Source organism: Hyla sarda, chromosome 6 (assembly GCF_029499605.1).
Source record: "Hyla sarda isolate aHylSar1 chromosome 6, aHylSar1.hap1, whole genome shotgun sequence".
NCBI lineage: Eukaryota > Metazoa > Chordata > Amphibia > Anura > Hylidae > Hyla > Hyla sarda.
This window is the reverse complement of record NC_079194.1, coordinates 252,468,738-252,480,835: the sequence shown is the minus strand read 5'-3', so window position 1 is coordinate 252,480,835 and position 12,098 is coordinate 252,468,738. Positions and strand designations below refer to the sequence as shown.

At 41.8% G+C, this 12,098-nt stretch overlaps 1 protein-coding gene across 1 annotated transcript in view; it reads right to left on the bottom strand.

The window, feature by feature from the left end:
* SLC25A22 (solute carrier family 25 member 22) overlaps positions 1-11,748 on the bottom strand; it is a 70,136-nt gene extending 58,388 nt beyond the window's left edge. The window contains exon 1 of the mRNA XM_056526934.1: positions 11,605-11,748. The gene's annotated coding sequence lies outside the window, so the exon portion shown is untranslated. The remainder of the gene's footprint in view (positions 1-11,604) is intronic.
* Positions 11,749-12,098: the final 350 nt, after the last annotated feature.

The following is a 12,098-nucleotide window of genomic DNA, read 5'->3' as shown; positions in this document are numbered from 1 at the left end:
GACAACGGTAGCTTTACTGAGTGACAGATGGTACAGTCTATACAGTGTAGCCAGGCCCACGGAGGTGACCAGTGACTTCAGAGACCTTAAGGGCTTGCTGGGACTTGCAGTGGTTTTGGACAATTTGGTGCAGGCCATGTTGACTTGACAGTAGATGACAGTGACTTGACTGGAGACAGACTAAGCTGTAACTTTAGCTTACTTGTAGACTTGTAGCTGCAGACTTGACTTGAGGCCTCCTATGACTCCAGACACACTCTTAGGCTTGACTGCTCCTCAGCAAAGACTCAGGAACTAAGGCTTTTGGGGTCCCATTGGTCACCCTTAAGTAACCAGGTCACTGATACCTCCCCGGTAACAATCACATGACAACTCACATGACAACTGATGATCACATGTTAACCTTTCTTAAAGATACAACTATGATATACCAGTACAGGACATGGTCCTTTACTACCCTTAGGCCCCATCAGGATGAGACCCTCAGTGACCTGGGGGCTCCCCTGCAGGGTCTCCCCCTGTTGTTCCAGAATGTTGTGTATATTGCTTTAATGCCTAGACAGTATCCTAATGTAGAGGTAGTACAAAGGACCTGTGGGAGGTCTAAAGGACCTGTGTAAGTCTGTCACATGTTATGTTATGCAGTCACATGATTTGTTGTCACATGTTCTCCCAGAAAGCGCCAGCTTAACCTATGACCAATGGGCTTGACCAATGGGCTTTAGTCCAGCCCCCCACTATATAAAGGGGCGGCCATTACAATTCTGTCTCTTCTACTGCAAGCAGCAGTCTTTATTAAGACAGCAACCACCAGATATCTCAGTGCAAGTGATCAGCATCTGGAAGACCCCAAAAGTTAGTCATTCCAGTAAGTCTCAAGTCTATGTCTGCTGTCACTACAAGTAGTCAAGTCCTGCATATAATCAAGTCAAGTATAATCTCAAGTCAAGTTAATTACAAATATATTGGTCCAGCTGCGAGGTCCTTCTGGGTCCTGACCACCTCTCTGGGAAATCTGGCCTTAGCTGTGAAGATAATTCCATTTGTCTTGTACTCAGTAAAGCCTCCGTTTGAACATAACTGGTTGTGGACTCTCATTTCACAACTAGCAACTGAGATAGCGGAGAAACCAGGCGCGTGGTGTTCCGGAACCCTAAAACCCCACTGGCATCATGAACACTAGGGGTTAACAACATCTTGCCCCCGGGGTTAATACCATCTGATCCCACCACTCACACCGCTACATCCATGGTCCCGCCATACACCCGTGGGTCACCACACAACATTCTTATATACATAACATAGGGAATAATATACAATTACAGTAGAACAGATGCAGGGGAGCCCAGGGGACAGTGTAAGGAGGCTGCCTGACAGGGCAACAAGGGTAGGGGGTAACAACTCTTGTACTGGGCCACCACATGTACAATTGCATATCTCATTGATTACCATTGCAAAAAAAACAACATAACGCAGTAAACTTTTTTGTGGAATCTTCTTTTATTGTATTAAAAAGCATACCAGAGACTTTCCAGCCAGTATATTTGCTATGAAAACAACTCTTGAAGGGACAGTGACCAACTATAAAAAATTTAACATTCTACTATGCCAAAAAGACTGTTATAATTGGATTTGCACAAAACATATAGAAAATGTCCAAGTTGATTCCACATTACACAAGTGTCTGGATATCTCATTTCTGCACTTCACACTATGGGAATAACTCCTTTTGACAAAAAAGTACTTAGGCTCACAGGGGATTATCAGGTTAGCAACACCACCCTGCCACGAGACTTCACCATATTCATTCCTAAGGGACTTCTACTCCCAGGTAGCCTGCACCACAACCTTCCCTGTGTGTAACAGATTTGTAGGTTTCACTCCTTCTCAGGCCTCAGTTACTCATTTGGCCTCTCACTGTTGTGATCTTTGGTAAGTGACTAGGCCCAGAAATCGTCTCTCACTCACAGTAGGTCTCTGTCTCTCTTAAAGAAACAACAGAATGCACACACTGCTCCAAGGTGCAAAAAAAAACTGTTCTAGATACACATTAGCCCTACCTAAGCACTGGGGCAACATATCTAAAGTTGCAACATCTACCGTCAAGTAAGCACTACACACCAATACAATTGCCCCATTGACTCACACCTCCTGCAGGATGGCTTACAGGAACGTAGTTTGTGTGATCAACTAACACAGGAATGGTGACACCACTGGGACAACCATTTATTATGTCCTACTCTACATACTAGGTGGTGCCCGGACTCATGTGGCACACGCCTTTAAGTACAATACAATAGTAAACAGTGTGACTACATCACATACTAAACACGGAACTTGCAGTTGACCCCCTTACAATATTACTGTTGGCACTTGGGTACAATGGCATTTATAGCTGTCACCATCTGGGACCCTAGAGCCACGTGTGGCCCCCAAGTTACTGGTTAAGGAACACTGTTCTAATGGACGACACAGCTCTCCTGGTATAACATTCATATATGAAAATGCTATGTACAATGCAGGGGGACAGGAAACCCGAATAGTACATGAGAGATTTCACCAGGAAGTCCCTGTAACAGGATAGAAAGGCAGAAATTCACACGGCAGCAGCGGAGATGTGAAATCGCTCTTTTATACTGGACCTAATGGCTTGTGGATGATACATGGCACATTAGACATCTCATATATACATAAACTATGAGGTCTGAAAGCTCTAGGTGGCAGGACCCGACAAGCCAGCCCCACAGCTTCTTCTGCCAACTTCCACTCCTCGTTGGAATGGCAACATTATCTTGTATAGACATAGTTCTTCAATGTGCTAAACTCTGTTGCAGCCAAAGACAAAACATTGCTGACAATTGCCGGTATTGTCTGCTTTCGAATATTGCATCAACATTTCTGCCAACTTTCTTGTCACAGTAAAAACATTTCACATGGGTCAGTTTATTCCATGATGTAAAATAATTCAATAATACAAAGTAGAAACAATCACCCTAAGTGTATAGGATCATTTTTCACATAATGTAATATTGGCACTGTATAAGGGCTATATGGCGATGCATCTAACCAACCCAACAGCAGTATCAGTAGAATTTGTCTACAACTTTGCATTGTGTAACTTTATTACAGTTGTGATTTCGCTATAAATTTTTTTTGAAAAATCGTAGAGAAGTTGCAAGGCAATTATCATGTGGCTACTTTATGTGGTGACATTGACAATTGTTGGCTGCAATGTTGCTATGTGACATTGCAATCTAAGGCGTCAGATTGGCCAAATTACAGTGTTGGCTTATACCTTATAAATGCTGACAGGATTAATATTCATACCCATGCAATTGATTTATGAATGTATAATAGTAGAATTTTCTTATATACAAGCGAGTCAGTCCTGACTCATACCACAAGATAACTTGTATGGAGCCATAATACAGGACTCATAGACGTCTATGGTGACATACTCTATCTCCATATGCTCTTCGATTCCATAAAGAGGTTTCATGTGTAACAGGGTGTAAAAAAAATTAATAAAAAAAGGATTGTGGCATGTTCCATAAAATGTTATATTACAGAGGCAACCAATGCATTTGTTTCCCTTACCTTTTTATTATGATTTGTTATGGTTATGGTTGCCTTTTAAGTCATGGTTGACATTGACAATGCCACATTGTAATTACTGTATATGGCAGAGTTGGCGTTTTCTTGAGATGCAGGGAGCACTTTGTCTGTGATAGTGACATAATGAGGAATAAAACTAAAGGGAACAAAAATGGTTTCTGTCAGGCGCGATCGAACCGAAGTAACTTGCATCATGTTTACAGGACGAGTTAACAATATGGTTTATTAGCCAAAGACATACACAAACGCGTTTCAAGGTTTGCTACTTCTTTCTCAAGAAAGTAGGGAATACGGTACTTCCTATTAAAAACAAAAAGCGCGTCAAGCTCAGTGGTGATGTCAGTGGGATGGCTCAAAAAACACCTGTGGATTGCCACAATGTGTTGGGAACATAAAAATACAGCAAAAATACAACGCAGTGATAAAATATGAATCATAAGGATAAAAATAATACTACATTTGGTATACAATGAATGAAAATAGGGCTCTGCCGTAGTGTGCCCTGCCTGTGCTGATGCCATATAACAACTAATGTCTAGCATGGTGTAATGCACAGATGATCTGTTCTCTGTTTTAAATAGGAAGGATTCCCTTTTGTTCATATAGGTCATGCTCACATTATGAAAGAGGTAACAAACCTCGAAACGCATTTATGTAAGTCATTGGCAAATAAACCATATTGTTAACTCATCCTGTACACTTGACGTAAGTTACTTGGGTTGGATCGCGCCTGACAGAACCCGTTTTTTTTTCCTTCACTGTATACATTGGTCCAGATTGCTCTGAACTACTGAGCCAGCACCACCACTGTGAGAACTTCCTTATGCGACCATAATTTCTTGTATCTTCCAACACAACAACCCCAGGTGAGCAGTTTGTAACAGAACCTGACACCTTCAGATTATGAACTAAAGGATACTACTCTATGGGAAGCTCTGCACACTATATCTCTTTATCCAGATATGCAAGTGCCATATGGAGGCAGCACATAGGGTACCTATAGCTCCATAGTACCATGGGGCTCTGTGGACATTACTCATAAGCCTACATGGCTGTCAATGACAGTCTTTACATAGCATCAATTCTGATCCTACAGTATTCATAAAACTCGACTGCTTTGTCATGTTATACAGCAGCTCTCGAAGGTTGCTATGGTGGTCTGTGCATAGCAACATATTGTAAAATCACTTAAAAACATAACCAGTCACAGGGATGTAATAGTATGGCTTCCTAACCATTACTTTATTTATATACTTAAACCTTAATAACTTTGTTAACATCTAGTGCAGTGGTCTTCAACCTGCGGACCTCCAGATGTTTCAAAACTACAACTCCCAGCATGCCCGGACAGCCATCGGCTGTCCGGGCATGCTGGGAGTTGTAGTTTTGAAACATCTGGAGGTCCGCAGGTTGAAGACCACTGATCTAGTGTATAAGTCAGTGTAAAATATTGTGTAAAACAAATCTTCATTTTACTCTTGTCTGTTTAATCATTGATCGGGATTCATTTTATTACTGTACAACCTGGTCCTTGCTGTAGGCATGGGAGAGGTGTACGTCTTGTACTAATGGAAATGTAATATGTGCTTATTGAGTAATATCTCATGTTTCCCTCCTTGTACCTCATTACAGAAGCAGCGCAGGTGCATGCAGTCCCTTGTGGTTTCTCTTCCTGGGAGGAATAATCTGTACGCTCAGCCTTTCATCATATCCCCCTGCCCCCTTTAGGAGGAAACCCCTATATACCTTGAAAATGCAGGAGCAGGTTAAAAAAAATGTCAGTATTAGTGACAAAGGTTATAAATGTTTATCTTTCGAATAATGGTGTTTGAGATTGTTATCCAAAATTTGCATTGAAAATCGTCTTCTAGGGAGGTGGCCCTCTAGACCCAATCCTCCATGTATGTATGGTGCTAAGATGGTGCAGTCTCAAAAGCTAAACCTATGCATCTTAGTGGTTAGACGGAGGGACTCCCCCAACACCCTATTGTCCACCGTGATACAATTGCTGGGCCCTGATGAGTTGTCACGGCAACTGGTCTGCCTTATTAGTAGAGAGGCAGGGGGTATTACACTGCTTGTAAGTGTAGGGCTACACAGCACATTGGGTCGGAACAAAGATTGCCTGAAGATTGCCATGTCATGGTCCCTACATTTTTCTGTGTTTCTGTATGTGAATGGGGCCACATTGCGACCTGCAAGTGGTCACGACTGCAACTGATCTAGGAAACGAAACAAAGGCGCTCCATAGCATCACAGCACAAAGTAAGTGGTGCAGAAAATAGTGGATGCCGCTTACCACAGTTGGTTGAGTAACCACCTACGCAACAATGCTAATCTCGTGTAGGGAATCTCATCTGGACCTGCAAGGATGCAGGTAAAACACATGATCCTCCTGGCACTCACCCGGTAGACATAGGAAGTTGTAGAGACAGTAAATAATAAATTAGGTTTCTTTTATTCAGCGCTTTGGACTACACGTTTCGAGGGGTGGGGCCCCCTCTTCGTCAGGTCCTGACGAAGAGGGGGTCCCACCCCTCAAAACGCGTAGTCCAAAGTGCTGAATAAAAGAAACCTAATTTATTATTTACTGTCTCTACAACTTCCTATGTCTACCGGGTGAGTGCCAGGAGGATCAAGTGTTTTACCTGCATCCTTGCAGGTCCAGATGAGATTTCCTCGACCGCTACTGTACACTACAGAGACGGGCAAGATTCAGGCGGCTTCCCGACTTCAGATCCTGGCATCGGGCTGACAAGCTTCAGTAGGTGTTGTGCCCTGAGCATAACACCTTCAGGTGAGCAGGTGTCTGTATCACTGCTATTATTAACCTCTGCACCATCGGAATAACGGCACATGGTCCTTTGCGCTTTTGTCTGTTTTGTTTTTACATATTGTACAAAATCTCGTGTAGGGCAGATATAGTCCAGTCTGCAATTGTCCTGCACAGGTAATACACAAATACAAATGGGACATCACAACAAAGAATAGCAGGACTAGGAACCACCACATCAGAATCAGTAAAACGATTTTTATTTCTCCATAATACAACGTGTTTCGCCGCACTGGCCTGATGAAGCTGTGCATGTGCGGCAAAATGCATTGCAGTATGGAGAAATAAAAATAATTTTACTGATTCTGATGTGGTGGTTCCAATCAGCGCCATTCTAGTCCTGCTATTCATTACGAAGTCCCATTTGTATACGACTGCAAGTGGTCAGCCACCAGAAGTCCATCCAGGACAAACTTTTGGATGCAGTGGCAGCCATAACATAAACCCATAAACTTACATTAGGGATGTAGCACGATTCAGGTAGCACAAAACAGAAGGCTTTGTCCATGCAACCTGTATCACAACCAAAGTTGCCATGTAGGTCTATTCTTACACTGACAGCCAAAAAATGCGAACTACAGAAGTGCCACACTGTATTATACCAGCAGTCAAGCTAGTTAGGTCCCCTCGTGGGACTAGAAAATGTGTTAGAATAAAAAAATTATAATATAATGATAATAATAATAATAACAACAACAACAACCTAATACAGTGTACCTAGTAACCTGGTGTTAAAATGTTATCCCTCTGCCTTTAGGCAGGGTCTTAATGCGGAAAAGGCAATTATGTTGGTTCGAAGGGCCATACCTGGCAGATCACTCTTCTTTCCATCAATAGATATGAAATACAGCCCAAGTAAGCTAAACAGCTCAGACTGGCTGAATCCATGAGCACACGTACAATGAAGTATAAAAGCATTTGGACAGCGGCACTCATTTGATGTGCTGGCTATATCTGTGTGTAATACGGCTAAGATAAATAGGTGTTTTTTTTTGAAAATTGAGGCTCTATAGAAATTATAATATTCAGAGAATAAATAAAGGTTTATTTTTGTAAAGCGGGTTAAGTCAAACTTATCACCAAATCATTGCGGCCAGCGACTTAAAGGGATGCATTTTTCTGAGTGTTTCTGCCCTGTGCTAACAGATTGTTCAGATGCTTTTGTAGGCAAAGGATTACATTTTTGTAATAGTTGAGGATTCTGTATTGTGTCATGTACAAACCATAACTAAATGCTTCTCCCTATAATTCCCAAGAATAGTGCCGAAGTTTACTTGATATGTAATGAGTATATATAGATATGTAATAAGTGTATATAGAGGAGTCTTTGTAATGCTTTGACTTCCGATGTCATGGAGAATGATGCTGCATTGTCCAGTAATGTAAGGTGAGATTTCTTCCCTACACACCAAGTAAAAGTTATTAATAGTAAAGGGGTCTTTATCTCTGGGAACCCCACCTATTGTGAGAATAGGAGTCTGTCAACTTTCACTGTATCAGCTATGCACTGCATTTTCCATAATTCCCATGAAGACTGTATCCTGGCCCCCATGGTTCTGATAAGGCCGACCATCTGTTCAGTGCATCTGGACAATTCTGAAGAACCAAATGTAGTAGACCCATGTCGGTTGAATGTGCTCTTATTGATGGGACTGGCTGACCATCTGATGTATATGGGGGTCTCTAGACTATCACCCAACAGATGATATGGTGGAGAGAGGGATTGGTCATGTTGATTTCCATCTGCCTGATATTTGTATTCTCAGAAAGATAAGCCGCCATCTTAGAAGTCTAGCAGCGCCTTATTTCTGCCTCCCAAGTAAAAATTAGAAAACGATGTCCGGCACCATGCAGCAGGTAAAACTCCACTTTATTGAAGCATTCAATAAAAGTACACGCAAAGCATAATTGCCTACGCGTTTCGGACAAGCATGTCCCTAGTCATGGCATAAAAAAACTGTAACATGTTCCTTCTTATATATCCCATTGTTCAGTCATATGGTATTGCTAACAGAAAAAGCTAATCTCTGCCTCCCTCCATTCTCAATACACAAATTCTCGGTTGGGCTGGGTCTGTATGTGTATAGAAGGATCGGCAGCTGACACGTATTGAAGATGTATGGCTATCTTTTAACTTGTCCAATCCTTTGTTTCCCCCCAGTTAGGGTAGGTTCACACCACAATTTTGCTATACGGTTTCGGCATACGGTTTCATAAAAAAAAACATATGCAACCATACAGAAAACCGTGCCCATAGACTTCCCATTCAAAACCGTATGCACCAATGTATACGGTTGTCTTAGTTTTTCAAACCAGACGGTTTTTTACTTTTTTTTTCCAGACAGAAAACCGTGGCCTACCACGTTTTTTGGTCCGGTTGTAAAACCGTATCATACCTTATACGTTTTTTTTTTTTAAACATGGGAGTCATGGGAAACGTACAGAACCGTATGTACGAACGGTTCCATTCGGTTTTTGACTTTGCACAGTTTTTTTTCTTGGAATTTCAATCAAACAAGTGAAACTTTATTCATTATGTAGTGAAAAGTTAAAAACATATATGTTTATTTTCTTAAAAAACGGATGCAACCGGACATCAGTTTCCAAACCGTATACAGATAAAAATTTGCACACACGTTTTGATACAGTTTAGTCAGGTTTTGAGGAATCCGTTTTTTTAATCAAAAACCTGATACAGGAACTGTATTGCAAAAACGTGGTGTGAACCCAGCCTTAGTGGCACTAGAATTGTCTGACGTACCAACCCCTTCCGATTGATATAGCATGCATGCTTGAACTATCGACTAAATGTTATGTGTCTCATGTATGTGCAGTTTTAAAAACATAGCCGGATTTATCCTCTGATCTGTGATACATAAACATGTAATGCTTCATCTCTGGAAGACCGTTTTCTGTACAGATGGTAATTTATTCAACGGTTAAAAAATACAAATATCAGATATCTCTCCTCCCAGAAGGGATGGGAAGACACCATCTGTACATTTTCCAAGCAATCTGAAATGAACCCATTAGCGTCAACATGTGCTGTTCTCTGCATTCTACTCTGTACCGTGTTAAATGTCCAATATGATCAAAGCCGTGCAGGCCCATTTTTTATATATCTTGTTTGATAGGTTTACTTCTTATACTATGAAATGTAGAGATCATACACGCAGATAGCATGCACTATACAACAGAACTATAAAGTATCACAAAGGAGATAGTGCGGCACTGCTTTGGTGTCCTGGGATCTATGCTGGCAGGTGGATACTGGTGTAGTTGTGTTGCCGTAGGTGGTGCTCAGATATAATAAGCAGTATTCAAATATCGTCCATAAGAAATAAGAAGATAACGGCACTCACCAATTCAGCTTGTAAGTCCTCTTTATTTAGACATACTCACATATGGGGTACAGAAGAGAGGGGTGGTGGGAGGACAGTGGATGGCGACCGAGCTCCTGTTTCGCACGCTTGGCGTGCTTCGTCCGGCCGGACGAAGCACGCCAAGCGTGCGAAACAGGAGCTCGGTCGCCATCCACTGTCCCCCCACCACGCCTCTCTTCTGTACCCCATATGTGAGTATGTCTGAATAAAGAGGACTTACAAGCTGAATTGGTGAGTGCCGATATCTTCTTATTTCTTATGGACGATATATAACTATAAAGTACATTGTGCATAGCACCAGGTGGGCTCTGGATGCCTTTTATCTCGGTGACCAGATGTTGCATTTAGGTAGATGATACTTAATTTTAAAGAACCTAATGGTGCAGTTTCTTGATCATGTCCTACGTATGGCATTTTGCAGCCTTTTTCTGCATTGACTTGGCTTTTCCGTCAGAATTGCTGATCGAAGGAAAACCAATGAACTTTACTCTTGTTCTCTAAAAAATCATGCCACAACCACTTAGTCATTTTGCAGAGTTCAGTAAGATTTTACCTTTTGCATATACAGCTTCCATTTATGTGCCAAGCATCTACAGTGGTGCGACCCTTATTCTTGGTGTAGGCTTTGCTCATAAGGTTGTCGTCAGGTATTGTATTATTCATGATGTGTGCGGCATTGCCTTATGAATCCTCTCCATCTAATATCATTATCATAATTCAGTTTTTTAACCTTATTTTCTATCCCACCTATTATTGCATTTTTCGGTGACATTTAGCTTTACATTAGTTATTACTGTATTAAAGAGAACAGAATCACAATCATTCTTCTGGCTTCCATTTATAGCCAGACATTATTTTGGGGTTATGCATCCTTCAGACACTTTTTATAGAGCTTTAAATGTCCTATAAATAAATTATATTCATCAATGTCATGACTATGTGTAAGTATCAAAACTCATACCCAGTTGTGAATATGCAAATCCACAAAAAATTTCTAGATTCTTTATTGGCAATAAACTGGAAAATCACGGCCAACACAGAATGGACAAACAGAAGGGCACCTTGGCCAACCAATGTACTACCAAGGGCACTTTAGAAAAACATTGAAATCGGGTTTGAAAAACATCTCTCAGACCCTAAATCATGGTGTCGCGGTGCCCTAGTGACTATAAAGTTACTACTTTAGATTTATGAGGGTTGGCATTGGAAACAGTAACTCAATGTTGCCGTAAAGTAAAGGTTCTCTTATATTTTGTAATGCCCTATGGTAAGGATACCCAATTCATCTAAGCTGAGAATTACAGAATCAATCCTTGTGGTTTAGAGATAGTGTGAGGCATTAAATGGGCAGCCAGCTGTCTTCGTGTTAACAAGCTATAAAGTCGAATGTTGAATCCAATGAATGAGACTTGACTAGTAGTGACTGTCATAGGAGGATACAGATGTCAGGTAGACGCACGCAGACCACAGAGTGACCTGTAAAGTGCATTTAGATTAAAGTTGCAATGCCCCATGAATCAGAAGGGTTTGGGATCACATGTGCACTCTGGCAGCACTAGGGTTAAGGTAATACAAATTATAGCTAGAACATGCCGCCGTACATTCACTCACATACTGCCGAGCAGATGACCATGACAGGGTTTAAGGGATTGAAATAATGCTCATGAATAAATTGCTGCAGCATAAAAAGGTTTGCAGAACATCATCCGTACTGACTACAAGCACCTATGTCCTCCAAGCAGCCCCTGACTGAAGCTTCCTGTGACATCTTACCTGCTGAGTGTCACCGCTGGGGAGAAGTCCTTGTCACTGAGATGTAGCTGGAATCCACTCCCTGATGTAGAGGAGGCCAGAGATGTGTAGAAGGGAGACAGAGGGAGGAGGAGGAGGAGGAGGAGGAGAGATACAGAGAGGTGGGGAGAGAGGGAGATGAGTGTGAAAAAAGGAACCCTGCCCCTACAGGAGAGAAAGGGACAGTGAGGAGGGGTGTGACATGCAGGAGAGTAACAGGGGACACCACTCATTGATGGGAGGACAGATATTAATTCTATAGGGACAATTCCTCATCTATTACGGGAAGTCAAAGCAAGAGCGAAGGTGAAGATCTGGAAAGGAAGTGTTCATTACTGTGTAGTATAGAAGAGGAGCTCAGCTGAGTGTGCACTACACAAGGGGGGAGTGTTCATTACTGTAATATAGAAGAGAAGCTCAGCTGAGTGTGCACTACACAAGGGGGAAGTGTTCATTACTGTGTAATATAGAAGAGG